The sequence below is a fragment of the Rhipicephalus sanguineus genome, chromosome 6 (genome assembly GCF_013339695.2).
Source record: "Rhipicephalus sanguineus isolate Rsan-2018 chromosome 6, BIME_Rsan_1.4, whole genome shotgun sequence".
NCBI classification, from domain to species: domain Eukaryota; kingdom Metazoa; phylum Arthropoda; class Arachnida; order Ixodida; family Ixodidae; genus Rhipicephalus; species Rhipicephalus sanguineus.
This window is the reverse complement of record NC_051181.1, coordinates 102,686,560-102,701,336: the sequence shown is the minus strand read 5'-3', so window position 1 is coordinate 102,701,336 and position 14,777 is coordinate 102,686,560.

The following is a 14,777-nucleotide window of genomic DNA, read 5'->3' as shown; positions in this document are numbered from 1 at the left end:
AATTGTCGTGCGCCCTTTGTATGATGGAAAATTCTGAACTTGCAGAACCATCTGCCTATTTGTTGGATTTCGAAACGCCCATTCCTAATACTTTTTTCTCGTTGCATATAGCCCTGTGCGCACAGTCTGTTTTTTTTTTCTGTGGAGGGGGGGGAGGAGGGTGGATTTGATGACTAAACTTCAGTTGTTTGACAGCGCTCGTTCAATGTCTTTTCTGCCCAGATGCATTCCGCCATTTTTCGTCTAGATTCATTACTACTCACCCGGCTTTCTAGCATATTTTGTGGGCTCTGCCACGTCATAAAGCATTCACAGGACTGTCATACTTCTTCAAGTGGAATGCGTTGTGCAGCCATATTTTCTGTTTTAACAATCCACGAAGTGGAATTTATGCACCGGACCTCGCATAAATTGAGGTGCAATCGGTAAAGAAAGCAGGAAACTTCTCCTGAGTGCCGTTGTGTTAAGTTCCTCCTACGAAATGGCAACAAGGCGCCTACGGGAACGGCGCGCAAACATGAAAGATAAGGAATAGGGATAACGGCGCTGACGGACGACTGAAGTGTTTATTAGGGAGGAAGATTTCTATATATATATATATTGTGATGACCGAGAACGACGCTGGGTTTCGGGCGCGAGGGCAGCATGCGGGGGGAAGAGAAAGACGAGGACAGAATATAGAACAGCTGGCCCAGGAACGGGTGCTGTCTCTGTGTCTCGTTCATTACAATGGCGCAGTCTACAACGCAAGCCGAACCTTGCAGCTGAAGCCACCTGTCATCGCGCGTCGTCGGCAGCGCGGGTCTCTCCATCCTAGGAACGCCGTCCACGCTTCCTCGGTCATGGACACCATGGCCCAACCGCTGCTGCAGCTACCTAGCCAACCATCCGAGGACGGCGTCCAGGCCTCGTCGGTGGCTCATGGGTACGCTTACCCCGGGGCTGCGAAGACAGTGCATTGCCTACCATTGCCAGGGAATGCCGTTCACGCTTCCCGTGGCGACACCCGCTCAGTGAGGGTTCCCCCGGCACCTGAGGCGCTTTCGGATGCGGTACAAGCTCCTTCGGACCCGCAGCCCGCCGTCACGGGCCCAACCACCACCACCTACTGGTCCGACATTACTGGCTACGCACGCGAACCATCGGAGAGCGCCGCGCACCTGCGGCGTACCATTGCGCGACTCCGCGTCACGACCAACGCCTTGGCAGTGTCGAGCTCTGCGCGTTTTCCTCCCATCATTCCGGCACTGACAGCCATCAACGCCATGTTGAATGTGGCCACCTCGCTAGACCTCGAGGCCAGCTCGCCTGAGCAACATAGAGAGCTCCGGTCTACCCTCAGCCAGGTCTCTATCCAACTTGGTGACTTCGCGCACACACTCTGCCGTTTCGCTCCTGCCGTATCACCATCCCAGGCTACCTTTGTACTACCGGAATTCCGTGGCTTCCAGGACGACGTCGAAAAATGGGTGGCGACCGTCAACGCCCTGGGAGATCGCGAAGCCTGGACGGAGGCGCAGAAATGGTCCATGGCGGTAGACCGCCTTCGGGAAGGTGCCGCGGCGTGGCACAGGTACGACGGCGTGAGGCAGCAATCCTGGGCCGAGTGGAGCACAGGCTCATAGCTGCCTTTGGACCAATTGACCACCACCTCGCTGCCACCACCCAGTCCAACCTCACCGCTACCGAGGATGGAGCTCTGAAGGGGCACCACCTCGAGGCTGCAACTGCGCGCTGCAGCTCACCTGCAGACAGTGCCTCAACCTGCCCTGGGACAAACACACAACTGAGACCAGGCATACCACCTCAGGTCGCAGACTCGGCGTCAGTATCCAACGCCAGAACATCCCTGCCGGTGGCCGAGATCGTTTTCCGTCCACATATGTCGGAAACGCTGCACCCATGCTCGTCGTTGCTTGAGCACTTGGAGGCACCGGCACTTGCAGTACTAGACGCTCTACCATGCGACGCGCCGTACCTGTCCATGGATTCCAGCAAGACCCCCTCTGAACAGACGAAAGCGGATCTGCACGCTTTGAAGCATTCACTGGCTGAACGAGAGAGCGTTACCAACTCGCTAAAAGACATCTCTCCAGGAGACACTAAGGCCTTTGACATGTCTCAGATCGTCCTCGTCGATGACCTGCCCGCGCAGCACAAGTCTTTTCCTCTTGGAACGGCTTGTGACGAGGATGTTCCGGCTGCACGCAGCGCAGCTTCACGAATTACTGGCTTAAAAACGTCAGGGAGCCCAAAAGTGACAACGCTGCAAAAGCACAAGCCACGTCGCAGGTCATCGCAGAAACCTGACTCCACGTTGACACAGACTTCTAGTAGGACACCGAAACGCCCCTCGACCCGCTGCAAAATGCGCAGACGGCCGAGTTTGGTGCTGCATGTTGCGTTACCAGATCCACCATTTCCTACCCTGTTGTCCAAAATGTGGCGCAAAGGCCAGCCTTGCGCGATGGACCTGCGACAATGCCTGTATAGTCAGAGCCACCCGCCAGAATCGTCGCGTAGAAGACTCTTCGCCAAGCCGCATCATGCCACAAAACTTCGACTACCGCGAAACTGCCAACTCCATCCACCAGAGGAGAATGAGACAGTTTTCCCTGCCAAGCCGCAGCGTGGCCGAGGTCGTAGACCACCGCGACAAAGTCAATGTCGTCCTCCAGAGTCGTCATGGGCAAGGGTTCAAGCCAAGCCCCAGCGTCTACAGCGGCATAGCCAGTGCCGGCCACCAATATTATCTTTGACAAATTTCATGGTGAAGTTCCAGCCTGGCCGAGTCCGGCCACTCCGAAACAGTCAGTGCCGCCCACCAGATCCACTGTCGACAGCCCACCGCGCTCGCAGTCATGGCCGAGTGTGATGACCGAGAACGACGCTGGGTTTCGGGCGCGAGGGCAGCATGCGGGGTGAAGAGAAAGACGAGGACAGAATATAGAACAGCTGGCCCAGGAACGGGTGCTGTCTCTGTGTGTGTATATATATATATATATATATATATATATATATATATATATATATATATATACACAAACAACAGGAAGTGGTGCAAGATGGAAGTTTGCGATGAAAAAACTCCGTAAACGGGATGGGTGCTCGAGCCGACGTTTCGACAAGTGGACTTGTCTTCTTCAAGGCTGGAACTGATTTCCTTAGCTCTCGTGTGTATATGCTTCGTGCCCTCTCCACCACAAAGACGGGAGGGCATAATTCAATCGGCAATTATGCCCTCCCCCGCCCCTACTCTGGCAACTGCCAGAGAAGGCGTGGGGGGAGGGGGGAGAGGCCGCCGTGGCGAACTGGGGGAGTTATATGGAAGGTGAAAAAAAAGAAAAAAGCGAAAAGGAACGAAAAGCAGGAGGGGGAGAGGGGGTATACGTTTTGCTGAATGATTGTCAGTAGAAGCACGTGGCATTTTAACAACAGCAGGTTCCTAGAAGAAGGGCTTAACTCTGGTTGGTTTTCGTTGTGTATGTACCATACCACCCCCCCCCCCCCCCCAAAAAAAAAAATTTTTTTTTTTTGCTCTGGCATGCAGAGCACAAAATGACACTCGACCATATCTGCCTGCCCGGCCCCCACTTCAGACCAAGAAGGTGCGCCCCCCCCCCCCCCCCCCTAAAAAATTTTTTTTGTCTATACGCCCCTGCTTGTGTGTGGCACTTTTTATATGAAACTGAAAAAGAAGTCTGTTCCCGCAGATGTGCTGCATTCGACCGTGGGTGCACTACCGTTTGTTACGCGCTGAGGTGCTTTCGCAAGTGTTCAGTCGGCGACGCAAAAAATGCCTTGCTGCAATGGGTTGAAATTGTAAGGCGCCAGTAGGCCCGCAAACCGACGATGTCAACGCGAATATTCTTGGCGGATTGCGTCATTTACGAGCACATGTCGGAAGGATATTCGATAAAATACCAGCTAACTGGCGCCTACTTCTTGGAGCAACGAATACTTTTTATGTTCAATTGTCACGTGTGTGAGAACCGGACCTTTCTTACATTATAATCGTGCGGTAATTCTATACAAAACATACATCGGCGGTTACAGTAGCGAAATATTTCTTGTTTCAAAAAGGACAAACAAGACAAAGTTTTATTTAAAACAAGATGCACAATACATTAGGTCGACCTTATGAAATACACTTTGAAATGAGTGAACAGCACTTTCTTACCGTCGTCGCTGTGCCTAGCCGCGTCGCGCGCTAATGCTTTCTCCCAGCCATCCTACACCACACGCATGATATTCCGATAGCTAACAACGCTTCATTCGCTATGTAAATGTATAACCAAGCGCAAAGCTTCTTTCTCAACGACTACAGGCTTACATGTTACTCGGTGACAAACTTGTACCGTCGATCTCTCGTTGCGAGGCAGTTATTCACACGTAATAATTGTCAGTGTAAAAACTATAGGAAATGCCGGTAACGCGAACAGGCTCGTCTGACCTTTTTATGTCCCGATTGCCGACTATCAAAGCAGATACAAGCAAGAATAAATAGCAGCGACAGCAATACGATTCGGACACAAGCCTCCAACATGGCGCCGAATCGGTACCTTCGTCAAACCTCCGACAGATGGCAGCAATTTTGCATAAGGTCTATTGGATTGCACGCCAAGTTGAGGAAATACAGTTGTTTCAAAGAATGTTGCATTATTCTCCATTGATAGGAAACAACGTCAGCCTGTATGCGTCGTTCTCGGTAGCTTCCAGAGTTACACAAACGAAAATCTGGGGAAATTCAGGGCAGTGTTATGTGGATCTGTAGCAGTTATGGGCAGTGTGTCCACATTGCTTTAATCACAACCTCGGCCGCAGCGGCCGCATTTTCGATGGAGGCGAAAATGCTTGAGGCCCGTGTACTTCGATTCAGGTGCACATCAAAGAAAGTCGGGTGGTCGAAATTTCAGGAGCCCTCCACTACGGCGTTCCTTATAATCATATCGTGGTTTTGGGACTTAAACCGCAACAATTCATTCAATTGACCACAACCTCGCTGACTAATGTGCAGCCCGCATTACAGTAAACTATCTGCTGTCAGCTGGATCAAGGTAAATGGATGCCGACTTAACGCATATCGCATGCTGACTGAACCGATGAACTCGTGCAACGCATTCGCTGTATTCATGTGACCGACCACAGGTGCAGTTGTTACTGCAGAAACTTGAGAAGCAGGTGATTTTTGTGTCTGAAGGCTGCCGCACCGTGTTTCGTCACAATGCGCACCTCTTCTGTGGTGTTTCTGTATATGCATTATGCTCCTTGAAGCATGCGAGAACGAAAGAAGGGAAATAGTTCGAGGGGCTCGTTTCTTTGCTAGAAACCACCCAGTTAATCCAACAGACAATTACATCAAAGAAAGCATAGGGCACATTATTATTTTAACTGTATTGTAGTAATTGCGACATAAATAGAAATGAATTAAAATGGAAAATAAAACACCTTTGCCATCAGTGGGGCCCACATTCAAAACCTTTAAGTGCGCGTTAATGCTCTACCAACTAAGCTACGACGGCGGGCGTTACCACTACCACTTTTACGGGTATTTCTGTGCGTCTAATCTGGCACCGTCAGCCAGAGCCACTCGTAGTCAAAGCTGGGAATCTGGAACACCTTTTGTTTGCCTAAGTGCGTCACGTAGCATGTGATCTTTTTTTTTTCGCACTCCGTGTTATGTATAGCGTTCAGTATTGTTTGAGAACAGTTGCGAGAGCTTCCTTGCTTTTTTTATTAGCTTGTTGAGCTTCATTAAATTTCTTTTCCACGTCTATAGCCGCGCTTTCGTTTAACGCTGTGAAGTCATTGGCTTCGTGAAGCATGAAGTCATTTGTAATGATCGTACACTTCGTAGACTCGCTTGTTCAGACATTTCAACAGCCAAGGGAGCCGGCGAAGAAGATCGGCGGCTCCCTCGGCTGTTGCATCACGAGCGCGGGTGGTGGCGCAGTGGCTGTCATTGTTACCGCAGTCGTTGTCACGGCCTTGGTCTTCAGACTCTTGTACTCCGTACTGCGGTGGTAGACCTTGTTGCCTACGGCTAGCTCGCTGTTCGTGGTTGGGGTCGATGTCTTCCCCGCGACGTGGGCTGGTTTAACGGCTTGACGGGGGCTTCCGGAGCATGGACGAACAGCACCTCCACCAAATGTCACGTGGTCGTGACGCTGACGAAGGCAGCAGTCGGCGTGTCCAAAATGAAACTCTTATTTGGCCGAACTTGTGGCCGTGAAACTGAAAGTCAACCTACAGCAATACACACTGTACACTGATAGCGGCGAACAGAGCATTGGCAGTCCATAAACTGATCATGGCTGGGACGCGCCGTCTTTTATTCATCACGCATCGAACCTTCGAGCCTTATCACTGGTGGTCGCGCAAGCTCTGGAATAATCTAGACTATTCGCGTCCTGCGCGCAGTCTTAACAAAGTGATCTACTACAATCGCGAAGCTTCTCAAACACTGCGGCACGGTCTGCGTCTAGCGTTGCTAACTGTCCTTGCGAGTCAAACCCGAATACATCAAAATAAAACAAGATGCGGGCGTGGCAATATTATCACTTCAACGACCGCGCTGTGTGTAGGACCACAAGCACGGACGCTATTTTTATCCGATACCTTTATGAAAACGCCCTGATATTACTTTGTTTTTCGTTCAGATTGATTCCAAGTTAGGACGAAGAGTACTGTAAAACATTTGAATTGCATTATGTCAAGCAACTAATTATGACGTCTCTTCGGGTTCCGTTCTTGGACTAGCCATATATATGTTGCACAACAATGAAAATCACTGTATCCTTCATACTTTTGATTTGCTACGTCCGTGGGACGTTGACATCTTAACATACCCAGGACACTGAAGGCTCGCGAGTTTCTGGTTTTAGAACTATGTGTTAAGGTTCGCGTAATTAAGTTAGTCAATATTATTTATGGTGTCTGCATGGAGCTTGATATGTATGGTTGCTACGCTATCACATACGATGGTGGCAATTGCCGCGGTGTTTCAATTCAAGTTTTAATCAACTTATCGAAATGCGGGATATTTATTACTCCATGAAATATGAGACCACTTTCTTAAATGCAACGTAGAAAAGATGTACTAACGAGTGTATATTTTACTAGGATAGACATTTCAATTAAAAGCACATGTGGAATCTACCGCCATGTAGACGTATATGCAAGGCTGATTAACATATATAGGACGGCTTTTGAAAGTTCTCGGTAATCTAAAATGGAAATGTTTACGCTCTCGGCACTGCTCGTGGTTCTCAGCGCTTCAGACACCAAATGCGAAAGGATACCTGTAAGTCGATACTGGATATAGTAGTCTACTATCTGTCTGTGGTTACCTGATATTTTATGAGAACCCAACCTGCTAACCAGCCGTTTTTATTTTCATCCATGCTTCTTCACGGGGCACTATCCAACGATAGAAGATTTTGAAGAAGTTAGCGCGAAACAACAAAGTCAAAGTGAAAGAACCACACAGACACAACGCACTGTCCTTGTGGTTGGTCACTTTTGACTTTGTTGTTTCGCGCTACTTCGAGATGCAATACCCGCTCGCTCAGCAAGCCACCCTTCTGAGAGAACATTTGTCTCGACACGTGTAGGAAAAGCTGTTCAGCACGTGACATAGAGGTAACGCAGAATTTCATACCATTGCAGATCACGCACCCTGAAACTAAATACGAAATTTCTTTCCATAAGGTCCTCTTTAAATTCATAATACGCTCCTTTAACGTTTCCCATTTGAGCAGCGTGAGTCTTAGCTGCGAAATGCGTCGTCTTGTCTGGCTTACCGCATGCGCTTGGCGATTCCTGCAAGATCTTAATTGGTGTTTCCCTGCCCGTGTGTTCCCCTTATCATTTATAGTGGCGAGGACGAAAAAATAACATGCCGTCGGTCCCTGCCGGCGGCAAGTTATCTTTTTGTCCACTTTCTTCCTTCTAGGTTAAAATGCACATATATACCCCATAAAGTGGACGAGAGGATGACCGCCGCCGTGGCTCAGTGGTAGAGCATCGGACGCGTTATTCAAAGGTCGCAGGTTCGGTCCCTGCCGGCGGCAAGTCATCTTTTCATCCACTTTACTTTCTTCACCTTTATATCCTAATTACTACAAATAACATCCCCTAAACTTTCCTTGGAATTATTGTCTGTTTGTTCTCATTAATATTTTCAGAGTTGGCGCTTATGTGAAGTGCCTCTTTGGAAGCAGGCCAGTCCTCTTTGTTGTCTTTTGTAGACAGAATGGCTGACCCTTGGACTGTGCCAGTGACGTAGCCTTACCCCCGGCGGTACAAATGCCGCCTCGGTTCACTTTAAATATCGTCTTTAGAAAGGGGGCGGTATGGTTTTAGTCTATTGACATGCGCTGCGTCACCGGGTGTGAGACGGAACCTCTGAGACGGAACCGTTTCGTAGGTGACGTCCGTTACCTGGCGGATGACACGATAAGGACCTCCATCTTGGTCGATGCTGTGCACATCAATTTAAATACAGTTGTAAATAGTCACGCCTCCTGTCAGCTTACGTAACAATATGGAGCCTGAAGTTATGGCTCTGTAGGCCCACGTTCCATACTTGAACAGCATAAATCTATTTCTGAGATGGACGCAGGCTGTGTTACAGTGCAACGCTGGAGGCCTTCTACATATTTTTGATGACGTTAAATAACTGCTGTTTTAGTTTAGTTAGCCACTGCCAGCGCTACAAGCTTTCGTCCCAGTTATGAAGTTCATGAAATCGAATTCTGAAGCCTAATTGATTATTTTACCTGGCCATAAATTTTCATCAGAGACGTAAATGAGCATAATGCTCGCATTACGAGATGGGAGCGATTTTGATAGAAAATATCCTATTTTCAAAAAGGTGCATATCTGCTCAACAAAGGAGCCTACGCACTACGACCTTGCACACAAAACATACTCATCGAAGGATTGCAGTGGGATATACGGTGCAGTACAGGCACGTAGCCAGAATTTTTTTTCGGGGGGGGGGGGGAGGCCTAATTGTTCGAAAGAAAGTATTTCCATGGCAAAAATAAAACAAAAGTTGCCGGGAATATAGAAGGCCGGACGAATTCGGGGGGGCCCGGCCCCCCCGCCCCCCCCCCCCCCTTGCCTACGTGCCTGGTGCAGTAATATACCTTATCTCGAGTGCAGCCTTACCAAGAACTACGGAAGTGACCACTTTCGACATACATTGGGTACAATAAGACAGAACGAGTATTATGTATATGTTAACCGACAGGACTTCGACCCATACAAATGTGAACTATTGTGCGAAATAACCTAAAGACTGGATGTCAGTGCTTCTCATAACACTGACGATGCTGTAACGTGCTTTACAGAACTCCTTATCATTGACCCTTGGGATATTCTATAGTTAGCTTTCCTTCTGCTGAACAAAACGAGCCTGTGTAACTGAGTGTTGTGGGTTCATATGTTCAAAATGCAATGTAAATAAGGCAGAAGATGGAAACGTTGGCTCCAGCAACACCCCGTGTTGAAGGATTTCTCATCGAAGGCAATGTGGGACTTAAGGTACCCAAGCAGCTGACGACCTCACGCAACCGGCGTGTGGCTGGCATCCCGTAGTTCTCGCTCTGGGCTGATTAGCTGTGGTGAGCTTTTTTAAATGGCGCCTTCATGGGAATCTGACTGCCGCGGCAAGGAATGGCGACCATGCGCTTCGCAGCTAGATGTGATAATCACGTTCGCGGGAAACTTCGATATCTTAATTTATTTTAAAGTAAATATGGCCTCTTCGTAGATATTTCGCTGTCACTTTTCATGACATTTTCCCTTTTTTGTCAATTTTGATATGACCTGTAAGTGTCGCCGTCAAAACATAAGCTAAAGCTCGACACTATATGATATTCTTCTGGGTACGCTATGAGACAGCGATAAACATTTGAAGTTAAATGCAAGCCGCGAATGTTATCATTCCTTAACTATGTTCTTTCTTTTTATTTTCAGCACCCCTCCTTTCTGTGTCGACCTCATTACACCGGCTACAGGCGAATTCCGCTTAGGTCCTTGCGGACGTAAGTTTCACTAGCATTAGAGCCTGTTTTACTCTAGGGAAAATTTACTTAGTGGTAGCTACTAAAATGTTTGAAGTATTCAGGGTCAAGTTGCATTAATATGCCTGGTTTTAATAATATGCTGATAGCATAAACTTTGAGGCAAAAGCCTTCGCGCATGTCGCTGATACCACATTTATGCACATTTGCACAATATTTCGTTAGCATGGGGTGCCGGGAATATATAATCAAATGCCAAGTTGGTCAGTCATCAAGGCGTGACCGTGCTTGTTAACATTTTCTTTGTTCAAAATTACGTCACGTACACAAACTGATTTATGCACAGACTCTAACTGCTACCACCGCCACTGTGAAGTGGGTGCGATGTGTGTCTACTGTACGTCTGCGTGCCGATTTGCATGCCAGCAAGATAATTCCCGAAACAGAGTTTAACTTTGCGTGTAGGTGCTCCGTTGAGCTGAAACGCATATTGTTAGACATTAGAGGGGTGTTGATACGATTTTCACGCTATGAGTCCCCTGTCCAAAATTAAATATCCTCAATGCCTGTAATACTGTGAAGGTGTGTGCTTGTTGCGTCTACATGTAGTAGTTAGTGTGCACTCATCATCAATTCGATCTTGAGAATCACGACATGCGTACGAACCGGCAGACATCTCCAGCGGCTTTCCGAAAATGTCCCACTCTCTCTTTCACCATCACTTATTTCGCATTTGACGACCCATAGGAGGAAAGTGCTTACTCTGCAACTCTGAAAAGCTGTAAACGTGCCCTACGCATGCGTTGCCGATATTTCCATCATTCCTTATCCTAAAGCGGTAGGTGACGCATCTTATCTCTATATGCGTTTGCACCGTCAGTCTCTAACAAACAAAGCAAACATCATTTAGTGGTTGCGCACAAAAACACATTTCTTTGCAGGATCTAATATAATGTGTTGGCGACATACTAAAACCGCCACAAACGGTCACAACGACAGATTGCTGCCCCTCTGCATTCATCATTCATCAAACTTCCTGCTGACACGATATTATTAAAAGCTACTTAAACTGCATTAGAGCTATGCTTGCTCAAAACACATAAAGCTCGTTAACGTTTCTCTTTTTCGTGCCCTCAGTACTATTTATATGCCGCTACTTGAAGTATGATTTCCTGAAATTTGAAGTGGAAAAGGTGGTACCACGCCCCCCATGAGTATCAAAAATTAGACAGCGATATCTTTTATACCTTCACTTAAAACTGCTGTAAAGGTTAATCTAATGAAAACTGTCTGAATACTTCATTACAGCAACTGTGCTATGAAATTAAAACAACTTTACATTCATCTTGTTCATTTGAGCTAAGCTGTTGGGTTGCAAGGATGCGCGCGGTCTTCCCGCCTCCGACAGGAGGGGGAACACGGTGAGATGAATGAGCCGTAAAGGTGCAAGGATAAGATGAGTCCAGGCGGGCCAGGGAGCATGATTAGAGGTGTGTGTGCCGTAGGAGGGAGGGGGTGGGGAAAGTGCGGAGCTGGTCGTGGTAAGGTTAAGGCAGTAGTACTACTTGCAATGCTGCACCACCGTCATGTGCGAAAAAAAAAAAAAAGGAAAGGAAGTGTTCAAAGTCATGACGCGCGCTGATGAATGGACGTAGCTCCTTGCCCCCTTGTCATCCTCCGCCCCCCCCCTCCCTCCGCAGCTTTTGGTGCGCTCGTTGGTACAAAAGGAGAGAGAAAAGGCTTAAAGCGTGCGACAAAATAGTACTTGAAGGATTCTAAACATTTTAACACGAAAGTGTTTTATGCCGGGGTCCACCACTGCTCCACTGACGCATTTCAGTCACGGATATGACATTGTAAAATATAAAGACTAACATATGGCAAAGAAAAAACTAGAAGAAAAAAACTTGGGAAACAGCGCAAAGACAGGACGAAGGAAAGTGACACATGGATGGGCGCTGACTGCCAACAGAAATTTTTATTGACGAAACCAAGAATAATGGTACATTCGACTGGTCGTTTTCGAGCGCTCCAGAGCGCTCTCGCGACGCGCGTCACGTTCGGCTGGTCGAAATCGAGCGCTCTGAATACGTTCGGCTGGTTCCTTCAGAGCATTACGCTCCATCTCAGAGCGCTCTGAGGCGCTTTCACTTTGAAGTCGGAGCGCGACCGAGATCTGGCACAGCTACGGTCCCGTGAGTTTGAAGATTTCCGTCAGTGCGTCATCCCCCGCTGCGGCGTTTGTAGCAGAACTTCTGTGCGAGCGCCGTCCGTGTTCTGCTCAAGGACGCACGCACACGAAGCATGCCGAAGAAACGGTACGCGAAGGCTTTAGCCATGCCATCGGTGCTGCTTTCTGACATGGAAGCCGAAGACGACGGTAGCAGCAGCAGCGGCTCCGACGACATCCGTAGCGTTTGCGAAGACAAGTTTGGTGAACCGTTCGGCCCCCCCCCGAAAAGGATACCTAAAGTCAATAATTATGTTGGAAGCGCAGTCCGGACATATATATACCGAAAAGGAGGTAAGCAATAAAATTAAAGAAATTATACAAAATAAACTACAAAAAAGAAAACAAAAATACAATACTTTGGGTTTTTTTTCTTATTATCAGTACGTTAGCAGTTTCGCAAGGTTTTTACGTCTCGAATTACGTACTTCCGCTTTCGGTTTCTGGTTGCTCCAGCGAGACGCTGCACGTTCCCTGTGCTAGAACGGCGGAATCATATACACCATTTTCCGGACACGCTCAAGCGCCGCCATCTTGGACTGATAACGTTGCAGTGTTGCGTCGGTATCAAATAAAAAACAGTGTTAAGGTGAACTCGCATGCACAAAAACGCGTGGGCCGGTACATTCAACGTTTTATGACCATGATCATTTCATATTACGACATAGAAAACAGGTAGAACAATCGCTTATCAGTCCAAGATGGCGGCGCCCATAAATCGAAAATGAAATCGTGTATAGGCTCTGCTGTAGTCGAGACATGTTTTCCACAATGCCTCAGAGATGGCAGCACATCATCTAATGTTTGCTGTTTGCTTGACATGTTTTCCGCTAGATGGACATAGGTGTCCATTTTTGGAGCTGTTTGAAAGTTCGTGTGTGTTTGTTTTTAGCGGCGATGGGTGCACTATCGCGGCTTCTTTTCGAAGCATGGCGTCGCGCAACAAACGTAGTTTGATGGCCTCGCCGATGCGCCTACAGACCTCCGAATGGGCTCATTTTCGTCGTGACACCTGCCATACAAAATGCGTTAAGGAGGCCCCTTTCCACTACATGGCATTTATGTAGTGTTTTTTTTTTTCGAAGCAGTTGCAAGTAACATCGTGGCTTTGTGGTGGGACATCTGCTTGCCACGCAAACGGCCCGGGTTCGATCCTCAATGGGACCGAAGATTTTTATTGTTGATTTTATTTGCATCTTTCTCGATTTTTCGGTCACGGACGATTTTTCACTCACAACCAACGAAGCTGTCACCGACGCCGACGGTGGTATTTCTGCGAAACGAGCCCTCTAAAGGCCTGAACACACGTACGCGTTGCAGCGCGTCAGCGCGTGACCTTTTGACGTGGCGTCGCGCCCTCTCCCTATAGGGAGAGAGCGCGCGCGGCTACGCGAAGCTGCGTGCCCTCTCTCCCCATAAGGAGAGGGCGCGACACCGCGTCGAAAAGTCACGCGCTGACACGCTGCAACGCGTGCGTGTGTTCAGGCCTTAACGCTATCGCGTTAAAATGCACGGTCTCTCTAATACGTCTAAGGCTCACTCACACCTTCGACTAGCACCGGTCGCACGACTGACTTGGTCCCAAAGCGGCCGCTCCCAGAAGTTTGGAAATGGCCGCTTTCATTGAAAAGCGATTGATTTCGCATGGTAGCTCACTGTTCGATTTTTACAGCGAAAGCTGTAAAAAGACCATATCCAGGCGTCCCGTCGGACAAGGAATCCTGTTAACATAGTAATATACCGTGGTAGAAGAGTAAAATAACAACCTGGCGTCACACAATGTGAATTGCGTAAGGAGTTGGTGCGGCTTAAAGCCTTCCACCCATTACAAAGAGCTCAGCCATAATTCTTCACAGTCGTCAGCCGCAGCACCACAAAAGCGCACCTAACTTCTGACGGACGTGTAGTTGGTGCCTCGCTTCTCTGGGGCCTAAGTCGGCTCACAGAACAGGATTGGGATTCTGCCTTACGAAGTTCAGAGTTTTTACCACAACTACGGGCTGTCCAGAGAGCCCGTGATGCGGCGGTGAGGCTAGGCCTCCCCGTCCCCACGTGGGAGCGGCTCGCGGCGTTGCTCTAAGAGTAGCGTTTCTCAGGACCCAATAAATTCTATGTCTGTCTGTCTGTCTGTCTGTCTGTCTGTCTGTCTGTCTGTCTGTCTGTCTGTCTGTCTGTCTGTCTGTCTGTCTGTCTGCAGAATGTTAAATAATGACATAGTTGGTACTACCCAACTTCGAAAAATTGTGGTTCAAGGTGTAGTGGGCATCTTGCAACTGTACTTCCAGTAGTCGCCCCAAGAGAGTTCGCAACGAGCTCTAGAAAGGCCGCTTCTCCAGCCTTCGCTGTGACTGTGCTGTCTGTTCCGCGCAGGCCTGGCGTTTTAATTGCGGAGCACTTTAGGGGGCCGGGCTGTCGTATATTGTCGTATGCTGTCATCGTATGCTGTCGTACCTTGGTGTAACGCAGGCAAAACCACGATTAGCATATTGAGCGCGCTCGCGCCAAAGAGAAGTCTT